Source organism: Furipterus horrens, unplaced genomic scaffold (genome assembly GCF_987537825.1).
Source record: "Furipterus horrens unplaced genomic scaffold, mFurHor1.1.pri manual_scaffold_5, whole genome shotgun sequence".
NCBI classification, from domain to species: Eukaryota; Metazoa; Chordata; class Mammalia; order Chiroptera; family Furipteridae; genus Furipterus; species Furipterus horrens.
In genome coordinates this window covers 36887011-36908622 of record NW_028327175.1, presented here as the reverse complement: position 1 = coordinate 36908622, position 21612 = coordinate 36887011, and the positions used below count along the sequence as shown (strand labels likewise).

Genomic DNA, 21612 nt, shown 5'->3' with positions numbered 1-21612 from the left:
TCTTGCCTGCAAAGTTTCTTTTGAGAAATCAGCTAGTAGTCTTATGGGAACTCCTTTGTAGGTAACTCCCTGCTTTTCTTTTGTAGCCTTTAAGATTCTCTCTTTATCTTTAACCTTTGGCATTTTAATTATGATGTGTCTTGGTGTGGTCCTCTTTGGGTCTAGCTTGTTTGGAACTCTTTATGCTTTCTGGACTTATATATCTATTTCCTTCGCCAAATGAGGGAAGTTTATTTTTTCATTATTTTTTCAAATAAGTTTTTGATTTCTTGTTCCTCCTCTTCTTCTTGTGTCCCTATGATTCAGATGTTGGCACGTTAGGAAATATCCCAGTTGTTCCTAAGCCTATCCTCATCTTTTTGAAGTCTTGTTTCTTCTTTTTGTTTTGGTTGAATGTTTATCTCTTTCTTACATTCCAAATCGTTGGTTTGAATCCCAGCTTCCTTCCCTTCTTTATTGGTTTCCTGTGGATTATTCTTTATTTCACTTAGTGTAACCTTCATTTCTTTATTTTTTTGCTGTACTCAAGGAGTTCTCTGGGCATCCTTATCAGTGTTTCGAATTCTGCATCTGGTAGGATGGCTATCTCTGTTTTACTGAGTTGTTTTTATGTGGTTCTGTTCTGTTCTTTCATTTGGGCTATATTTCTTTGTCTCCTCAACTTAGCAGCCTCCCTGTGTTTGTTCCTGTGTATTAGATAGAGCTGTTTTTACTTGCTGTCTTAGTAGCGTGGTATATGTAGAAAAGGCAATTGTAAGTTGTGTGGGGTGGAGCCTTAGGTAATTGCCAGGGTGAGGCAACTTGCTTCATTGCTTTGTGGCTTTGTGGGAAGGGCTCTGAAAGGGGACAGTGCTGCCACCTGACTTTTGGGGGGTTTGCCTGGCGCTCGCCTCATTTCCAGTCACTTCACTCCCTTTCCATGTGTGACTGGCACTCTTTCAGCTGCTGTTTGGGTGGTGAATCCTGCAATGGGTGAGTTTGTGTACATTCTAAGACCATGCTAACCCTTTAAGTGGCAAAAATACGGCAGTTTCTTCTGCTGCCCCAACTTCCACTGGTTTTTACAGCAAGAGTTAATGGGAACTATCTTCCTGGTGCTGGAACCCTGGGTTGTGCAGTCTGGCCTGAAGCTAGGGCTGCTCAGTCCCAAGGTGTACCTTCTGTCCATTGTGCCACTGCTGTAGCTACCTTTCAGCTCCACACCACCTCTCTACCAGATTCCACAACTCCGCCCCTCCTACCCATTTGAATGAATGTGTCTTCTTTAAATCCTTGGCTGTCAGACTTCCATACAACTGGATTTTCTAATGGTTCTGGGTCTTATTAGTTTTGAGATCTGGTTGTAATTCTTTCTATGGTTGTGTGAGGAGGTGAAGTGTGTCTACCTACACCTCCATCTTGACCAGAAATTCAGAAGTATTGCAGTTATTTTCTAAAGCTTTACAAGTTAGTGAAAAAAGACTGAAGTGACAAAATGAAAAAAAATAAAAGTACATTTTATAATAATAGCATTATTGGATACTTGCTATATGTTAGGCACTTTCCTAATTTCTACATATGCCTTATTTCATTTATTCTTCACAGATATTGTTTCCATTTTATAAACAAAGAAACTGATACCTATAGAAGTTAAGTAACTTGTCCAAATCATGTGGGTAGTAAGTAACAGAACTGGGAATCAGACACAGTTTAGTCTAAACTTCAGTGCTGATACACCCGTGATTTTACTACTTTCTAATGCAGTATTTTGACCTGAATTTCTGATGTAGGTTGGTTTTTTTAAAGGGGTGATCCTAGAGACTACCAGCAGAGAAAGGGAAAGGAGGGAGCTAGTATAGGTTACATTAATGAAGATGCCATTGCTACTACTGTGGGGACCTGGGTTTCACCCCTACTGAAACATGCCTCAGAGTTATCCCATGTATGGGGCGAAGAAGCAAAACCTTTGCTGGGATATGAGTATGCACACAATTTTTAAAGGTAGGTTTTATGTTTATTACTAATAACCAACACCTAGTTAGCAGTTTACAATTTATAAAATTACATGCATTATCTTTTAAAACTTTTTCATTCCTCTCATAATATTTTCTTTAATTAAATTTATTGAGTGACATTAGTTAATACATATGTTTCAGGTGCACCATTCTAGTAATACATCATCTGTATATTGCATTTTGTGTGCACCACTCAAAGTCTAGTCTTCCTCCATCACCATATATTTGACCTCTGGGACCCTCTTCATCCTCCCCTCATACCCCTTCCCCCGTGGTAATCACCCTTCTGTTGTGCATGTCTATGAGTTTATTTGTTTTGTTTGTTAAAGACATGTTAAAGTGTTTCTAGCTGGAAAAGACCTTAGAGGTCATTTATGCCAACCTTCTCTTTAATAGATGAGGAAACTGAAACCCAGTGAGGCCAAGTCATTTGTCCAAGGTCACAAGCCTATTTAGTATGCTGGGATCAGAAGCAAGTTCGGATTAGAGTACAAATGCTTTTTGAAGTTCCTAAATTTCTCCATCCCCATTGTTGCCTATAAGTAACAACATTAATTACTCCTCATACTTCATTGTAGAATTTCAATGGAGCAAGGATTATACTTCCCCCATGTTATAGGTGGGAAAACCAAAGCTCAGAGCAATGCAATGGTATACCCAGTCCTCAGGCCCATGTGTTCCAATACCTAGCCCTGAACCATGACTGAAAGTATAAAACAAGAAAAATACATTATCTTAGCAAAGATGACTAAACCATCCAGCCAAGAAGTGCTATCTCATCTAATAACCCTTTCCTGTCCTCATTCTCTGTTCTTAGCCAAAGTTCATCCCCTTTAGATGACCGCCTGAGAATCTGAAAGTAACAGGGCTAGGTAGGCAGGCATGAGGTCAGTTGGGAACTTAGTGCCCACTGATTTGCTGGGCACCCCCTAAAAATCTGTCAGAGCAGGGAAGGGTTGTTAGCTGTCTCCTTATCAACAGGCAAATATGTGCTGCTGCTCCTAATGTTGCTACTGTTTCTAACTCCTTGTCTTTCTTTGCCTTTATATGTCATGAAAAAAATTTTTGCGTGCATCATCTCAGCTATTATTGTAGCCCTTGGTGATATGTGCTCTGAACTCAATTCTAAAGACCAAAACTCTGAGACACATCATAATTAAAATGCCAGAAGGTAAAGATAAAGAGAGAATCTTAAAAGCAGTGAGAGAAAAGCAGTGTTCCCTGAAGACTGTCAGCTGATTTCTCAAAAGAAACTTTGCAGGCTAGAAGGGATTGGCAAGAAATAGCCAAAGTTATGAAAAGCAGGGACCTACAGCCAAAATTGCTCTACTCAGCAAAGCTATCATTTTGAATCAAAGTGTAGATAATGAGCTTCCCAGACAAGGAAAAACTAAAGGAGTTCATCATCACCAAACCATTATCGTATGAAATGTTACAGGGAATTATTTAAGAAAAAGACGATAAAACTATGAATGGTAAAATGGCAATAAATACATATCTATCAACAGTTGAATCTAAGAAACAAACTAAGCAAACAAGAAGAACAGACACAGAATCATGGATATGGAGAGTGCTTTAATGGTTGCCAGATGGGAGCGGGGTTTGCGGGAATGCGTGAAGAGGTGAGGGGATTAAGAAGTACAAATAGGTAGTTACAGAATAGCCAGGGGGATGTAAAGTACAGTTTGGGAATGGAGTAGCCAAAGAACTTACAGCATGACCCATGGATATGAACAACGGTGTGGAGATTGACTAAGGGAGTTGGGGGTGCTGGGTAGAGCGGGGCAAAGGGGAAAATTGGGGCAACTGTAATAGCATAATCAATAAAATATTATTTTAAAAAGCTAGTAAAGACATGAAATAATTATGTAAACTGCTTCATAAAATTTAACTTACTATATGTATGAAAAGGATTAGCCTTTGATATTAATGTTGGAATTAGGCTTAAAATGTTGACATGAACCAACTATATAGATTTTATCCAGGCTATAAGGATGTAATCAGCATACATAATTGGACCCTAGAAAAGAGATATCTCCTGTATCCATGGTAGTGTTCATGTTTGTTGTTCTTTTTCTCCAGAAAGAAAGGCTTCTACTTTTTAGATGTTAGATCATTATAAACTCACTTGTGAAGTAAACATTGGCTGTAGATACTGGAGATGTAAAAATCTAGAGGTTTTTCTCCTCTCCTCATTTTTTTCTTTATATCATGCCCATATCCATATTAGCAGCAATTATGTGAGCTTTGTTCACAAAATGTATTAATAAACTCCTAATCCTACTGCCTCCCTACAATCAATTATCAAGCAACCAAATTAATTTTTAAAAATACAAGTTAGATAGTGTCATTGCTTAAAAGCCTCTGATGAAAGATTCAGTTTGCAAGATGTAGAGTCCTAGAGATGGATGATGGCAAGATTGAATGTACTTAATATCACTGAACTGTACACTGCAAAATGGTTAAAATAATAACTTTCGTGTTATGTGTATTTTACTATAATTTTTTAAAAAAGTCATCTTTTGGTCAAATGGTCGCATAGGCAGACATGGCTCACCTCTTCACACAACCACATCAAAATTACAACTAAAATATAGAACAGCCATCACTCAGAACTGTCAGAAATCAAGTTGAATGGAAGTCTGATGACTACAAAATTAAAGACCACATCCATCTAGATTGGTAGCGGCAGAGATGCAGAACAGGCTGGTCCCACACCCACATGTCATGGATAAAAATTTGGGAAGGATATCTTGGGAGTGAGGAGTCTCAGGCCCACACCAGACCCCCCAGCCCAGGGTTCCAGTGCCAGGGAGATAAGTCCCCACAACTTCTGACTGCAAAAACCAGTGGGGATTGAGTGCCAAGTAGTTCCTTTTCAAGAACTCACGCACAGACTCACCTACTGAGACTCACTCCCTCTGAGCTCCAGCACCAAGGTAGCAGCTAGAAAGGCACTGGTAGCATACTAGAAGAAATTGAAGTGTCTGGCATCAAGGCAAGCAGAGGCCATTGTCCCTTTTCTAAACCCTGCCCTCACAGAGGCAGAGCTGGCAAGCTGGCTAACTGTTTGCCCTGCCTTGGAGATCCACAGAGACTCTGCCCCACCCAACTTACAGGCCCACCCAAGCTGCTTTCCCATACGAATAACTGGTCTTGGATCATGCTGCACAACTTCCTAAATCCTCTCAATCAAGCCACATCGGGGACTAGTAGCAGCCAGCCTAGATTCACAGCTTGGCTTCACCTGGGAATCTCCAAGCCCAGCATAAGTAGCAGCCATCTCAGATTGCTTTATAGGCCAGGCAGGTTGACCCTGGGCAAAATACAGGTGGGGACTGACCTTGGCCTGCACAGCCTGGGAATCCCCAGGGCCAGTGCATCCAGTGGACAGCTATAGACCATGTTGGAGCACCATCACCCTGCCACTGCATAGCTGATCTTCCTCAGAGGTGGTCAGAGGTCACAGCCAGTACTTGCAACTGACTGGCCTGGGTAAATCCCTCCCATTGAACTGCCAACAACAATTAAAACTCAATTACAAGAAGAGGGTATACTCACCTCACATGCAGGGTGCACCTTGAGTACCCAGGTTGGGTGATGGGGAGGCTGTGCCACTGGATCCTTCAGGACACCTACTACATTAGGCATGCTACCAAGACAGGGAGTCATAGTAGCTCTACCTAATACATAGAAACAAACACATGAGGCTGCATTAATGAGGAGACAAAGAAATATGGCCCAAGTTAAAGAGCAGATCAAAACTCCAGAAAAAGAGCTAAATGAAATGGAGATAAGCATTCTATCAGATGCAGAGGTCAAAACACTGGGTATAAGGATGCCCAGAGAACTTAGGACCTCAGCACGATAAAAAAGATATAGTCAGAAACTAAGGATACACTAATTGAAATAAAGAATAATTTACAGGGAAACAACAGCAGAATGGATGAAGCCAAGAATCAAGTCAATGATTTGGAACATGAAGGAGCATGAAAACAACCACTCAGGAGAAGAAGAAGAAAAAAGAACCCCCCAAAATGAGGACAGTGTAAGCAGCCTCTGGGACAACTTCAAGATTCCATCACTCACATCATATGGGTGCCAGAAGGAGAAGAGAAAGAGCAAGAAATCAGAAATCTATTTGAAAAAAATAATGAAAGAAAATTTTCCTAATTTGGTGAAGGAAATAGACATGCAAGTCTAGGAAGCACAGAGAGTCAGAGTTTCTGACTATTCTTCTGTTGCAGTCCTCTTTCCTTAGTGACCCTGTCATATTGCTCTCGTTTCATTTCTTCGTAATTTTTGCCACTGTTTGTCTTATTTGTGTTTGTGTTTCTCTTTGTTTACTTCGATGTCTTCCCACAAGAAAACCAACTCCATGAGAACAGGAATCTTGCTGTGTGTATTTCTGGTGTCAGGATGTAGAGGCCCACTCCAAGACACATCATAATTTATGTGCTAGAGTTCAAAGATAAAGAGAGAATCTTAAAAGCAGCAAGAGAATAGCTGTTAGTTATCTACAGGGGAGTTTCCATAAGACTTCCAGCTGATTTCTCAAAGTAAACTTTGCAGGCTAGAAGGAATTAGCAAGAAATATTCAAAGTCATGAAAAGCAGGGACCTATAGCCAAAATTGCTCTACCCAGCAAAGCTATCATTTTGAATCAAAGGGCAGATAAAAAGCTTCCCAGACAAGAAAAAAACTAAAGGAGTTCATCATCACCAAACCATTTTTATATGAAACATTAAAGGGTCTTACTTAAGAAAGAGAAGATCAAAACTATGAACAGTAAAATGGCAAAAATACATATCTATCAACAATTGAATCTAAAAACAAACTAAGCAGACAAGAAGAACAGAAACAGAATCATGGATATGGAGTGTTTTTTTTTTGTTTTTTTTTATCATTGCCAGATGAGAGGGAGGTATGGGGGAATGGGTGAAGAGGTGAGGGGAATAAGTTCAAGTAGGTAGTCACAGAATAGCCATGGGGATGTACAGTACAGTATAGGAAATGGAGTAGCCAAGATCTTATACGCATGATCCATGGACATGAACAATGGTGTGGGGATTGTTTGAGGGAGTGGGGGTGCTGGATGGAGGGGGGAAAAGGGGGGAAATTGGGTCAACTGTAATAGCATAATAAAAAAGTAAATGAGCAATTTGAAAGAAGTCACTATAAATTTTTACTTCCCTTTTTTGGATGAGTTAACCGACTTTTTCTGTTCTTTTAAATCATTTTTTTATTGTCCCAATTTTTCCCCTTTGCCCTTCTCTGCCCATCCCCCTACACTGCTCCTGCTGTTAATTCCCACTCTGTTGTCCATTCATACATGTTCTTTGTCTAATTCCATTCCCTTCTTTCCATCATTATCCTCCTCCCCCATCCCCTCTGGTCACTTTCAGTCTGTTTCATGTTTCCATGGCCATGGTTCTAGTTTGTTCATTACTTTATTTCATTAGATTCCTCATACAAGTGAAATCATATGGTATTTGTATTTCTTTGACAGGCTTATTTCACTCAGCATAATATTCTCCTGAAAAAAGCTTCTGATTGCTTCCTGTTGCACTTAGAATAAAACCCTGGCTCTTTAATCTAGGTCTCAAGACACTGCCTACCCACTTTTCCAAGTCATCTACCATCACTCTCCTTCTTTCGCCCTGCTTCCTGTTCCTCTGACATACTTAGTTTGTTCCTGCCTCCTGGCCTTTGCCCTTGCTGTTATCACCCCCAGATCACTGGTCCCTCATATCTTTTCATGTTCTAGATGTTTCTGACTAGTCTTTCGTTGCAATCCTCTTTTCTTAGTGACCCTGTCACATCACTCTCATGTTTCATTTCTTTGTGATTTATGCCACTGTTTGTCTTACTTATGTTTCTGTTTCTCTTTGTTTACTTGTGTGTCTTCCCACAAGAAAGTAAGCTACATGAGAACAGGGATCTTGTTGTGTGTATTTCTAGTGTCAAGAAGGATGCTTATTACATTATAGGTGGCCAAATATTTATTGAATAAGTGAATGGGGATGTGTTCCCTTCCCCCAAGGACCTTGCAGTTTCTGATACTGAGTCTCACATAGTTCTGCCCAAAATAAAAAATGTAGGGGAGGAGGAGGAGAGAATGATGTTGGATCCAAAAAGTCAGTAACACATGAGCTGTTTCCTCTCATGCAAGGCTCTCTCCCTGTCTAAAAGAAAAAAAAGAGAAAACAAAAATATAGCTACATACCAGTACCTAGGCATGAACCCTGCCCAAGCCAAGCTGAAAATGAAAATTGTGTAAGATATCGTATATCACATTCCCAGAAACACTGGAGTCCTCTAGACCATTTGCTCTTAGAGGGTTCATTATGGGCACTCAGTTGTATTAGTCAATAAGACTGTCTTGCCAATATGAGACCAAAATCTTACTAATCTTTTTATCATTTCAGAATTCTCTTCTCTGGCATGAGTTTCCCAATGAAAATCAAAACTCACTCTTTACATCCTGCTGTCATACTACGGGTAGTTTTGTGGATTACTGGACTTTCATGTACATATTTTTCATTAGTACTTTTTAAGGGAAATATAAAAAAAGGCCCTGGCTGGTGTGGCTCAGTGGATTGAGCATTGGACTGCAAACCAAAGGGTTGCCAGTTCAATTCCCAGTTGGGGCACATGCCTGTGTTGCGGGCCAGGTCCCCAGTTGGAGGCATGTGAGAGGCAACCACAAATTGATGTTTCTATCCCTCTCTTTCTCTCTACCTTCCCCTTTCTAAAAATAAATAAATAAAATTTTTTAAAAAAGAAAAAGGTAAAGAGATTTGTGATATAGACATATTTTCTGTGCTTGACATGGGAAATCATACTTCTGTATAATCAGAAATATCTATTTTTTGACAATGGTAATAGTCTATTTGATTTTAGAAATATGGAAAACTTATAACAAGGAAAACAAAAACTTGTAGCAAATAAGAAAACAGACATTACCAGTAATCCCACTGTCAACATAAGAAATGTCCAGATCTGTAGAGAATTTATTATAAGATTTTTTGAGCCAAACTGATCTCAAGTGCTCCATAGAAGAATAGTTTTTCAGCTTCTTTTATGCATTTGAAATTAAAAAGGGGACATAAGAAGATTGGTGAGAGCAAGGCAGATATAACTTCTGGTACTTCAAAGATGTGTTAACCTAGATGCCAGAGGACAATGGGTGAGGCTGGCTTAAAACCTTCAACAACTGAATCTATAAAATAAAAACAAACACAGATTAAGCAAACAACTAGAACAGGAACAAAATTATATATGTGGATTATCAGTGGGGAGGGTGAAGGGGGATAACAGGGGAAAAGGTACAGGGATTAAGAAACATAATCAGTAGGTAAAAATACAGGGATGTTAAGAATAATAAAGGAAATGGAGAAGCCAAAGAACTTATATGCACAACCCATGGATATGAACTGAGGGAGGGAATTGCTGGACGGAAGAGGGGTACCAGGCAGAGGGGCAAAGGGAAAAATAATTGGGACAACTAATAACATCGTCAATGAAATATACTTAAAATAAAAGAAGTTATATGTCTGAGTCACGACTACCTACCTTCCTAGTTAGCATTTTAGGATCAGATCACCCTGTGAGGCTACTTTCCATAGAACTCCTTTTTTGTCCTCACCACCAACCAGAAATTACCATCATTAACATTTTGATAAATTGCTTTATAGTCTCTTGTAGGCTGTTCTTTTTCTTTTTTTTTAGCTTGTCAACGTTTTTCTTAGAAAAAAATGGGAACTATTTAGGTGAAGAAACAAAAACCATCTCCTAGTATACTTAAAAAACAAAAACAAAAAGCTACAAACAACCTTGTAAGCATTTTCAACATGGAAATTTTATTTCTTTCTTAAAGTTCATATTATGGAAATTGCAATATATTTATAAAAGTAGAATAATATCATGAACTGGATATACACATTACCCAGGCTCATGGCTAATCTTATTTTTTTTCTGTAACATTTCAGTATGTTTCCAAAAGATTAGGACTTAACAAAAATTACAACACCATTCTTATACCTAAAAAGTTAAAAATAATCCATTAGTGCCATTAAATATCCAATCAAAAGGAAAATTATAAAAAATAAATGTAAAACAGCTGCTGACTACATGGTAATAGTGTAGAGATTCTTGGCTAGTAAGATGATATACAGGCTACTTAACTTTGTATAAATAGGCACAAAGAAATATTAAAACAATTGAAGTTCACTTAGTGCTTATCTCATGTAGATAAATATTAATGTTATCAAGCAGTCTGACAGTTTATATTTTAATAATGTTGCTATGTCTTTATTCCCAGTGCTTAATTTAAAATGCAGTGTCCACCTAATGTTTTAACTCTCTTATTCATTTTGGGGGCTAATATAAGGGGAAAGTATGAATTTGGGTACATAAAAGTCAGCAGTTGGACATGTTCCATAGGTCCCATACTGTGATACATTTAATACGTTTCTTCTAAAGTGATAAATAATTTAACTGAAGAGGAATAAAAGTGAGATAATGTTAGGCATATGCTCAGTTAAATTAATAAAACAGAGCAAATCCATTTATACTTAGATTTTATTTCAGTAGTAGAAATCATTTTTATGCTCTAAAGGTGTATGATAACTTTTAAAGGAAAAAATAGCAAAATCCTGAAAGTCTACTTAATTTATTTATATTACAGTTACTGTGAGGGTGTAATAGAGAGACTTCAGGGACCAGCAAGAAAAGTTTAGTTGGCTGAGAGACTAGTTTATCAAGAATCACAGTAAGAGGGGATGGTACAGAGGAAAGGAGTCCAGTTAATGAAGTCTGCGATCAGGAATTCAGTTTGGCTCCATTACAAATTTCTAAAAAGAGAAAGGACTTGGTCAGAGTTGCTTCAAGCTGACTGATTCAAGTTGCTGGCTCATCACACTGTCCAGTGGAAAGGAAACTAGGGTGTGAAAGAGGAGGGGTTATATCTTACTGTATGGATGGAAAGGAATGAGAGGGGCAGAGAAAGTAAGGGGAAAGTGATGAAGAGGAAGGTCAGGATAAGGGAAGGATAGGAGGCTAAGGTTTGAGCCTGAAACGTGGGTGGACAGTGGTGCCAAAGTCAGTCTTGGGGAAACTGGGTCAGGGGAAAGTTCTGTTGTTGGTTAATCATTACAAGGTAAGGGAACAAGTTAACATGCTCATTTGTAGAATTTGAGACTTTTAACCAAGGTGTCCTTTTCTTGGCAATTCCTTCAGGAAATATTGTTGAGATAAGCAAAGATCAGGTGATTAAAACTCATAAAAGTAGATACAGTCAGGTAACTAGAATTTTTCCCTTTCCTTTCCTCCCTCACGAGAAGGAAAATCCATGGAAGTTATTTTAATAGCTTATGTAAAATTGACTAGAAAGGCTTTGTTTACTGAGATAAAGGTAAACATTTGTTAACATTTGCCATGACCACTTTTATAGGGCAGTCATTGTTTTAATATTGCATTATGTGCAGTTTCCGTTTGTTGATGTTGAGCGGTTGTTTGAAAGGGCTGAAGATGGCGAGACCTACGCTGAAACCATATTGAACTAAACTGTTAGTCTTTCTACATTGTTGTTCCTGGAGTTTTTCATTCAAAATTATCTAACTTAAAAATTATGTAATGATATTTAGCAATACTATATTATAAATGTATTTAAATACATTATACATTAAATTTGTTTGACTACTAGCCTAGAAGTGTAATAGCGCTTTCTTTGGGAAAATGTTTTCTTTGGTTAAAATAGCCAAATTTTGGTCTGAATTGGATAAGTAGATATGGAATAAGTGCAAATCCTCTGTTGTTCTAAATCGTGGTTCATTTTTAATTTATTAAACAGGATTGAGATACCTTAGTACCAGTCATTTTAGTAGAATTGACGAAGGTGGGATAGACTCAAGAACAATGTGCTTAGAGGCCATATATTATGAAGTTTTAAGTTTCAAAATACTGCTGAAAAGAGAAAACAGTGTCCCAAAGTCCACAAAGTCTGTGCTGAATCCATAGGGAGACCCTCTGGTTTTTAATCACAGCCCATTTAGCATTATTTTAACTATCCAGCATCATTGGTTATATGATTTCCTATCCCAGAGCAGATTAGGGACAGCAACTTAGAATGAGTGGTATCTTGTAGAAGCAGGAATACTGGTAACAGTATAGTAGCTAACAAGCTGATAAGAGAAGACTGGAATTCTGCTTTTAAAAAAATGCAGGTATTTGATATGCCTAGCAAGTTAGAATTTTTTTCTTGTTATTAGTTCTAATTTTACTTATTTATTTTCTGGTTTGTAATTTTAAATTTATTTTGGAATTTTTCATTGTAGGGCAAAGGTCCATAGCCCTAGACGTGGATAGTACCAGAGGACAATGCTGTGTTACTACTTACTGCTCTTAATAATAACCCCAAATCAGCCAGAAAGTCTATGAAAGATTATTGAAATCTTTCAGAAATGTTTTACCTTTTTCTATCAGAAAATTAAATTTAAAATTAAAGTGATTGTATCTACAGATAGACATTTCAGTTATCTAAAATACTTGAATGAAACACCGTTTTCCTAGATGAGGCTGAGTAAATTAATTGTACCCATAAAAAAAAAGAAGCAGGATGAATTAATTCAATCTTACTTTGGTTATTTTTCTTATCCACACTTCTCTTTGAGAACCATTTGTCCCCCTTCCCCCCTTTAGGGACTTACCTATATATCTTATGGATATATCCTATTTTGTGTAGGTGCATTATAACACTTTCCTTATGTTCAAATTTGTGACAAGAAAGAACATTATAGTTTTATTCTCTCTAGGATTCATCAGTCCACATGACCTACCCATCCACCTCTAGCTACCACCATCTCTACCTTGATGGGTCTCCACGCCCTGTTCCCGTGCCTGCCTGCACTGCACCTGTTACCACCAATTCTGACTTTTGTCAAGGTTTTGAAGCCAGCTGATTCTCGCCCTTCCTCTCATTCTTGTAGTTCTTAGTTACTGCCTAAAACAGAAATCCCTTATTAGGTATTATAGCCTTTTTGTTGTTTCTTTCTACTGTTAACCGTATGTTCAGCTCTGTCCTTTATCCTTTGAAACCCTTGTTCCATTGCATTCAAACTCATATCCTCAGTCCCAACACCTTCCAAATAAAACCTCTACCCCATGCCCGTACATGGCTTATGAGAAGGCTTATCCTTCATCTATATGTTACAAATATCTGAGTGTCTTCCGTGTCGCAGGCCTGTCTCAGTGCTAGGAGAGACAGCAATGCACAAAACAGAAAAAGATCCCTGTCTCAGGGAGCTTATATTTCTAGTGTTATTGGGGAGTGGGGGTTCAGGCAATAAAAAAATAAGTATAGAATATTGATGAAGTATATCAGTGATGTAATATGAAAAATAGAGACATTGAAGAACTTTCAAGATACAAGAAACATCATACATAGGACAATGACGCCTCAGTCCCCTTCAAAGCAGGCACCTTGGGACCTCACACAGTTCTCCCAGTTGTCATCAGCTGCCCTGATGTATTTTCCTGAATCTCATGGACAGTCTGAAATCTCTTCCCTTTCAAAGGTTATTTTAGTTTTGGGAAAAGCCAGAAGCCACAGGGCACCATATCTGGGCTGTAGTTGGGGTGAGCCACCTGGGTGATTTGATGTTTCTCCACAAAACTCTACATGATACATGATGCATGAGTGGGCATGTTGTGTGATGAAGCTGCCAATCACCAGTTGCCCATAGCTGTGGCCTTCTGAATCATCCAAATAGTTTCCGTGGAGGAATGTTCAAGCTTAATGCAGATTTGTTGCTCTACTCAGTCATTTTGAATGCGATGGCCACATAGTACGCATGCTCACTCAGCGGCGTCTACTGACTGGTACAGTGAAGTCATTATTCACGCACGCACATTCTAGTCCACTGTCCTTGACTGCCAGGTTACATCGATGTCACACAAACTGTTCTCATTATATTAACAGAGGCTGGACTTTATCTGGATAGACCTTATATATAATTATGAAAAGTGCTGTAGAGAAAAGGAAAGCAATAAAGGTACGAAAGTTCATGTTGGTGGAGGAGGTGAAGGTAACATTTTAACAGGGATCTGAAGGAAGTGAAACAGTTGCCAATGTCAGGTACCTGTGAGAACAGAATTTCAGGTTGTGGGAAGAGTGACTTCAAATGCTTTGAAGCGAAAGCATTTTTGCTATGTGCAAGTGTGAGCAAGGAGCCCAGTGTCGCTGAAGCTAAGTAACAAGTGAGGAGAAGGTAAGGTCAGAGAGGTAGGGCCCAGATCATGTAGAGCCTTATAGCCCATTATGGGAACAGCTGTTAGTGTCAGTGAAGTGGGAAGACATTGACACATTTTAACCCTTTGAGTGCCATGTGTAATTCGAAATTTAGATCAACATGAGAAAAAATTATATCAATATATAACCTGAGGTACAGAAAAAGAGAACAAAACATAAAATATGAATTATTCCATTGTTATTTACATTTATAGCCATCGAAAAAAGTCGCTTAGAGCAACACTGGCACTTTTGGGAAAATTTGCCAGCGTCGCTCACAGTGACGTTGGCACTCAAAGCGTTAAGCAGAGGCGTGACATGACTTTGGTGTTTTTGTTTTGTTTTGCTTTTTCTTTAATGTGAAGAGTACATTGAAGAGGGACAAAGGTGAAATCAGAGAGACCAGTTGAGAGGCTATCGCAGTGATTCAGACAAGAGGGAACAGTGACGTGGGCTACCATTAGAATGAAGAGTTTGGGTTAGAAAAAACATTTAGAGGACAGAATTGTCAGGATCTGTGATGGGTTTGATGTCACCCACACATGGGCCCTGGCTTCCTTCTTCCTTAACTTACCTATGCCCTACCCTTCTTTCTCTTTTCCTCTCTTGGAGGACGAGGTGTCACTTTGCTGCAGTGGAAGACCACTACCAGGAAGGCTTCTGTTTCCCTCCCCTCCATTTCTCCTCCATGCTTGTATTGACTGTTTCCCCCGTTTATTGCTGTTGCTTCGTCCTCTACAAAAATGCTTAAGGTTTTACCAAAAATGATATAGCTTGATTTTGTACCTCCTTCCTCCTTTCTAGCCTTCACAAGCAGGCCTCTTGAGAGCAGCCTGTTTAGTGTTTTTTGTTTCTCACTTGCCTTTATGTTTTGGCTTCTGCTTGATCACGCTACTTCACTTTCCTCAAGTCACAGGGGCTTCCAGTTTCCCTTAAGTCGGTAGCAACCGTTCAACCCCGTTACACTGGACCCGTCTGTGCATTTGGCTTTATCGACCCCTCTCCTTCTTCCGAATTTTCCCCAATTTTGTTTTCAGCTCTGCATGTACTCAGTCTTCCTTGTGTCTTTTTGATTTTTATTTTCATTTTCTTTATAAGATTCCCTACCTCAGCCTACCCTTTAAATTGTAATATTATTCAAGGGTTCGTCTTTAAACCACAATTTTGTTTTCATTCATCCATTGCTGTGGCTTTAATCACCATCTCGATGTGAAAGCTTCCGAAGTCTGTATCTTTAGATACCTTGACCTTCTTCCCAAGTACCTGCTCAGCATCTTCACCTAAATGTCCCACAGGCTTGTTTCACTGAAGTTTGTGAATTCCTTGCCCCTTAAACTTGTCCTACTTTCTTTCCCTTATTTCATCTGGTGACATCACCATGCACGTAGTTAGCCAAACAAAACCGGAAATTTTAGTCATGCTACCCCTCTGCTTTTGTCCTATCTAGTGAATCACCAAACCCTTCCCATATTGCCTCATAAATATTTCTTGACTTTGCGTCCACCGCCACTGCACATCCCAGACTACCTCTGCCCACATGAGGCCTTTTCTCAGTAGGATGATTGCAGTTAAAACCTATCTGGTCTCCCTTCCCTTAGCCTGACCTCTTGCCTCACATTCATCCTTCACAGACTTAGGTCACAATACTAGTTTAAACCTTTTGGGGCTCTCTCTGCTTATAGCTAAGGCTTGCGGGCTGCACAGAGGGGGTGCTTTTCAGTAAGCCTGATGAGGGTGGTAAGAATGATGGGACTCTGGCAGAACTGACTGGTTGAGTTCTTTTACATAATTATACTTATGCATAATATTTCACCTTCTGAATGCTTCCCATTGCCTGTGCAATATCTTCACATATCTCTTCTCACTGTTCCTCATTTGCACTCCTTCCTCAGTGCACTCACCCATCCTGTTTCCTCAGAGTGCTCAGTTGCTACGAATCTTTTTATCCTTCACATCTTTATGAATTTATTCACTGACATTTATTGGACATCTCTCGGGCAACCAACAGTATCCCAAAAGGCAAATGACAAGGGCATACCTGAGTGCATTAGAGCCTTGTTTCTCAGAACCTCTGTAGGGGTGACCAGTTGGGTATTTGTTTGTTCTGCTCTATTATGCACAGTAAGCCGTCCTGTTGCACATGGATAAATGCAGTTTGCGCCACATGTGACTCACCACACAAATTCAGCAACACCCGAACAGGTCTATACCTTGTTTAACAAGTATTGCATACTTGGATGTCACAGCAGTGTCCAGGTGCCAGAAACATTTCTAAATACTTACACTTGATTTCTGGACTTGCCTTGTGCCAGACTGGTAATAAACCATCTGCTTCAGTCCACAGGCCACCTTTGAATAACTCCACACTAGAGAGCTTGCTATAGAGGCCATCGTAGGAGATGGGACAGTTTACTTCAAGAGCCTAGAAGTGACTGGACACTTTTCCTGAGTTGTTGAGCTGTAAGAGGAGAAGAAACCCTGGTAGAGAAAGGCAAAATCTTAAAAAATGAGGTCAGCTTACAAGCCAAGTGAACAAAACTTTTTTGCCATGAGGAGAAATTGGACCATAGAGAGAGGGCAGATGGAACAGCCTGGGATGGCTAAGACTAAGGTAGAGAAAGGGGACTGCTCTCAGGTGAGAGCTGAGGCTGGAGCATCAGGTGGGGTTGATTTTATTCATTCAGCAAATACGTTCCAAGAATAAACTATATGCTGGATCCTTCCTAAGCATTGGGATTAGAAGCCAAGCAGAGACAGTTTTTACCCTAGTAGAGTTCAGAAAGGTTGCTAAGGGGAGCTAAGGAGTCAGACTTTTATGTTAGGCACTCTTCAAAGGATTTTGAGCTAGAATATGACATGATCATTTTAATACTTGGAAAGATGTCTCTGATAGACTGTGGAAAGTGATGACCATTGAGTCAGGAAAGTTAGTTGAGAGGTCGTTACAATAATTCAGGTAAGATGATTAGGGTCAAGAAGTAGAAGCTAGGGGTTGGGGGAGGAAGTAGGGTTGAGAGAAAGAGAAAGGGACTAATCTTTAGGAGAAACATTGGGGTGATAAATATAATAGATCTTGAGGGGTCAATAATGTTTAGGATGGCTTGTAATTTCTGATTTGTGATAAGGTTGGTGTTCCAATTCTTTGGTAGAAGGGGGAGGGATTAGAGAATTGATAAGTAAAGAATCTAAGGATGTCATACCAGTTAGCACCTCCTCTTTGTAATCCTGTAGCGTGTTGTGTTAACCTCTATCCTAGAATTGTTCAGTGGGTTTCTGTGCTTGTGAGCTCCTTGAGGACATGTACCCCCTTGTCTATCCTAAATACTTAGCACAGGGCCTAACATGAGGCACAGACTCAAGAAATGGTTCTTGGACTGAACAGAAAGTGTATTAGTTTCCTAATGCTGCCATAACAAATCATCACACACATAGTGGATTAAAACAATTCAAATTCATTATCTCACAGTTCTGTAGGTCAGAAACCCAAGTTGTCAAGGGTGATAGCTCTATTCTATATTTTACATGGTGTTGGCCTCTGGACTCTTTATCAAAAGGCCATAGAAAGTATCTGTTGCCAGGGTCATTCAGATTGCTGGCAGAATCCAGTTCCTTGTGGTTCCAGGACTGAAATCCCTGTGTCCTTGCTGGGTGTCAGCTAGGGGCTGCCCTTAGCTACTAGGGGGCTTCTCTCCAGTCCATGAACCCATCTCAGAGCCAGCGACAGTGCATCGAATCCTCATGCTTCAAATCTCTCTGCCTTCCTTTTCTGCCACATCTCTTACACCAAGAGACTGCTCTCTGCCTCTAAGGGCTCATGTGCTTACATTGGGTCCACCTGGATAATCTAGGATAATCTTCCTATTTTAAGATCTGTAACCTTAATTTTACCTGTAGAATCCCTTTTGCCAGGTAACATAGTCACAGATTCTAGGAATTAAAACATGGACTTTTTTTTTTTTTTTTTTTTTTTTTTTGCGCAGGGGGCGGGGGCATTATTTTGCCATCCATGCAAGCCATGTAGGGATTGTGATCATGGTTTTTAAACACTTACATATTCCTTCACCTCCCCTTTTGTACAGGGAAACACAAGGAAACTAAGGCTTGTCCAGTGTCAGAAGAAAATGGAAGCGGAGGTAGATCGAACCCTTCAATTTACACTCTTTCTTCTAACCATCCATCCATTTATCCATTCAATTAGTTACTCATTCATTCATAAATATTTGAGTACCTGCTTTGATTTAAAAGTGTGCTAGGGTGGGCAAAGAGGGAGAGAGTGAGCTACAGAGGTAAGTAACACCTGATTTCTCTCAGCTCAATCTCCTGTATATGGAGGTCTGTACCAAATTTTCTTAAATCCATGCCATCTACTGATAAGTTTGGCTTGTGTTGTTGCTGTTTTCTTCCCTGCTTAGTGAGTAATCTGTTTCCCGTATGCTTTAGCTTCAAAGCCCATACCGAGGACTCAGTAAATGCGTATAATTATGATCCTTACTGCTTGGTTCATTGCCTTATATGTGTGGCCATAACATTTAGGAAGCAATAAATATTTTCTTTTTTCTTTTTCTTTTATTTCTATTATGGGTTGTCTCACTTTCCTCCATTGCTCCCCCCCACTCCGCCCACCCCTTCTTCCACAGTCAATCCCCACCCCATTGTCCATGCCCATGGGTCATTTCTACTAGTTCCTTAACTAGGCCCTTCTTCATCCCCCCCTTTTTACCCTCCCCTCTCCCTTCTGGTCACTGTCAGTCTGTTCCTTGTTTACATGTCTCTGGTTCTATTTTGTTCATTTGTTTGTATTGTTCATTAGTGTCCTGTATTAGGTTATATCATATGTTATTTGTCTTTTGTTTCCTGGCTTATTTCCTAAGCATAATACTCTCCAGTTCTGTCCATGTTGTCACAAATGGGAGGAGTTCCTTCTTTTTTTCTGCTGTGTAGTACTCCATTGTGTATGTAATACAGTTTTTTAATCCATTCATCTACAGATGGTCACTTAGGTTGTTTCCAGCACTTAGCTATTGTGAATAGTGCTGCTATGAACATAGGGGTGCATAGGTTATTTTAAATTGGTGTTTCAGAAAATAAATATTTTCAATTGTTTTCATTTTTAATTATATTTAAATAAGTAACAAATATTACCAATTTCTTATCAATCTTCCCAGAGACATTCTGTACATATACAAAGAGGTATTTTTCTTTTACCTGGTATTAATTATCTATTTTAGTGATTATTCAATAGCAGCATAGGTAAACCCAGTCTTTTTTTTTTAATATATAGCTACACAGTACTTAGTGGTGTGAATATAGCAGTTTGTTAACAAGTCTCACATTGGTGGACATTTGGGGAGTTCCCCTTTCTTTTGCTGTTAAAACATTGTAAAAAATCTTGTACGTGAAACTTTCATACAAGTATTAAGTAGATACATAGGACATCTGCATTGCAGCAGATATTGCCAAATTACTCCCACAGAAGTTGTACCAATTCACATTCCTAGCAGCAGTGCACAAGAGTGCATGTTTCTCTATACTTTGGCTGAGAACATATGTTATCATACTTAATGGACTTCACCAATCTGATAAGTAAAAATGATATTTCATTCTAATTTATATTTGCATTGTCACATTGCTGAATAAGGTTGGGTATCTTGTGTATACTTTAGAGCTATTTCTGTTAACTTTTTTATAACCTGTTCATATCTTTTATCCATTTCTCTGTTGAATCATTGGCTTCTTTCTTGTTAATTTGTTGGCAGTTTATATACTAAAGAAATTAGCCCTTCAGGATATGAGATGCATATAATTATAATTTTCTTTCTGTTTGATTTGTCTGAGGCTTTTGACATACATAAACATTTAATTTTAGATGGGCACATTTAATTATTCTTTAAATCTATGACGTCTGTGCATTTTGTCATGGTTGGAAAGGCTTACTTATTTTAGGATTGTAAAATAATTATCTTAGGTTTCACCAATTATTTTTTAACTTTTTATTTTGAAATTAACATAGAGTCATAGGAAGTTTCAAGGTTAGTACAGTGACATAATGTATACCCTTCACTCAGTTTCATTTTTATAGTTTTATTTTTTACATTTAAATTTTTGATACATCTGAAATTTATTTTGGTTAAGACATGGATTCCAATTTATTTTTTTACCAATCTGTTACACATTTGTCCAAACATTATTTATTGAATAATCTGTATTTCCCCCAGTATTTAAAATGCATATGTATTATGTGTTAAATTTCTGCATATAGTGGTTAATTTTTAAATATTTAAAGTATCACAACTTGAAGAGAAGCTGAACTGTTAGTGTATACATTTTCAAGAGCTACCTGGTGAGATGACCAGTGCTGGCCTTGTTTCGAAATCCTATATTGGCGTAATTTAGCCCATTTGTCTAGAATTGACTTTGTGGTGTTGTGGGTTGTGGTGGGGCACAGGTGAATAACATTCATTCCTTGGCCTCCAAGAATTCATCTTAGCTTATTGATCCCTATCTATTAAGGTTAACCATGCAATTAATCCTCACAAAACATTTCTGAGGGACATACTATGTTATTCCTATTTTGTATATGAGAAGTAGAGACTCCAAAAAATTACAGTTGCCCAGACCTCAGGGTAGAGTGCAAGATGGCAGAGTTTAGATAGGTTGTGGCCTTGTGATTGATATTATCCTGCACTGTATTTCAGGACGTGCCTCAGATTTGCCTGAGATGTCTCTTTATTCCATTGATCTGAGACAGAAACCACCATAACTTCTCAGCTGCAGTGCAGCTCCACTGTTCCATCTCTGCTTCAGCCAACCTAAAGGCTTTCAACATTTTTAGTTTCTGCTTCTCGGTGAAAAGGCAAAGCAAGGATACATGGCTCATCTACTTATTTAATTTTCTGAATTTAGGGGGTAGATTTAGATAATTCTTAAATTCTTTTCTATCTCTATGATTCTAGGTATGCTTTTAAAAAAATCTTGCTAGTATTTTCCATAGTTTAATGTATTCATATAAGAGGGAGTGGACAAAAGCATTTAAGGAATGACAAATATTTTCGTGTGGGTTATTTAGAGGGAGAACATGTTAGAAATTCTTTAATCCAATTAAAAATCACATCTGCTAGGGGAAGTCATGTAGGATGGTTATTGTATAATAATAGACTTAATTTCAATTTATTGCATTAGCTTGCTAGCATATATTTAAAGGCCATCACTTGAATTCTGTATGTGCTTTGAAGTTATCAGTTCACACACCCTGTAAAGTCCTCTTACAGTTCCCTGTTAGCTGCAGTAGAGTCCATGTGATGCTTTTCATGGAATAGGGGTTTTAGGGGA

At 38.8% G+C, this 21612-nt stretch overlaps 1 protein-coding gene across 5 annotated transcripts in view; it reads left to right on the top strand.

The window, feature by feature from the left end:
• The window catches only part of ELOVL7 (ELOVL fatty acid elongase 7), an 82677-nt gene that overhangs the window by 5971 nt on the left and 55094 nt on the right, over window positions 1-21612 (top strand). For 3 of the 5 annotated variants that reach the window (XM_090276289.1, XM_090276293.1, XM_090276291.1), the window contains exon 2: window positions 18363-18416. The exons of the other annotated variants lie outside the window; for them this stretch is intronic. The gene's annotated coding sequence lies outside the window, so the exon portion shown is untranslated. The remainder of the gene's footprint in view (window positions 1-18362; window positions 18417-21612) is intronic. 5 annotated transcript variants of the gene reach the window in all.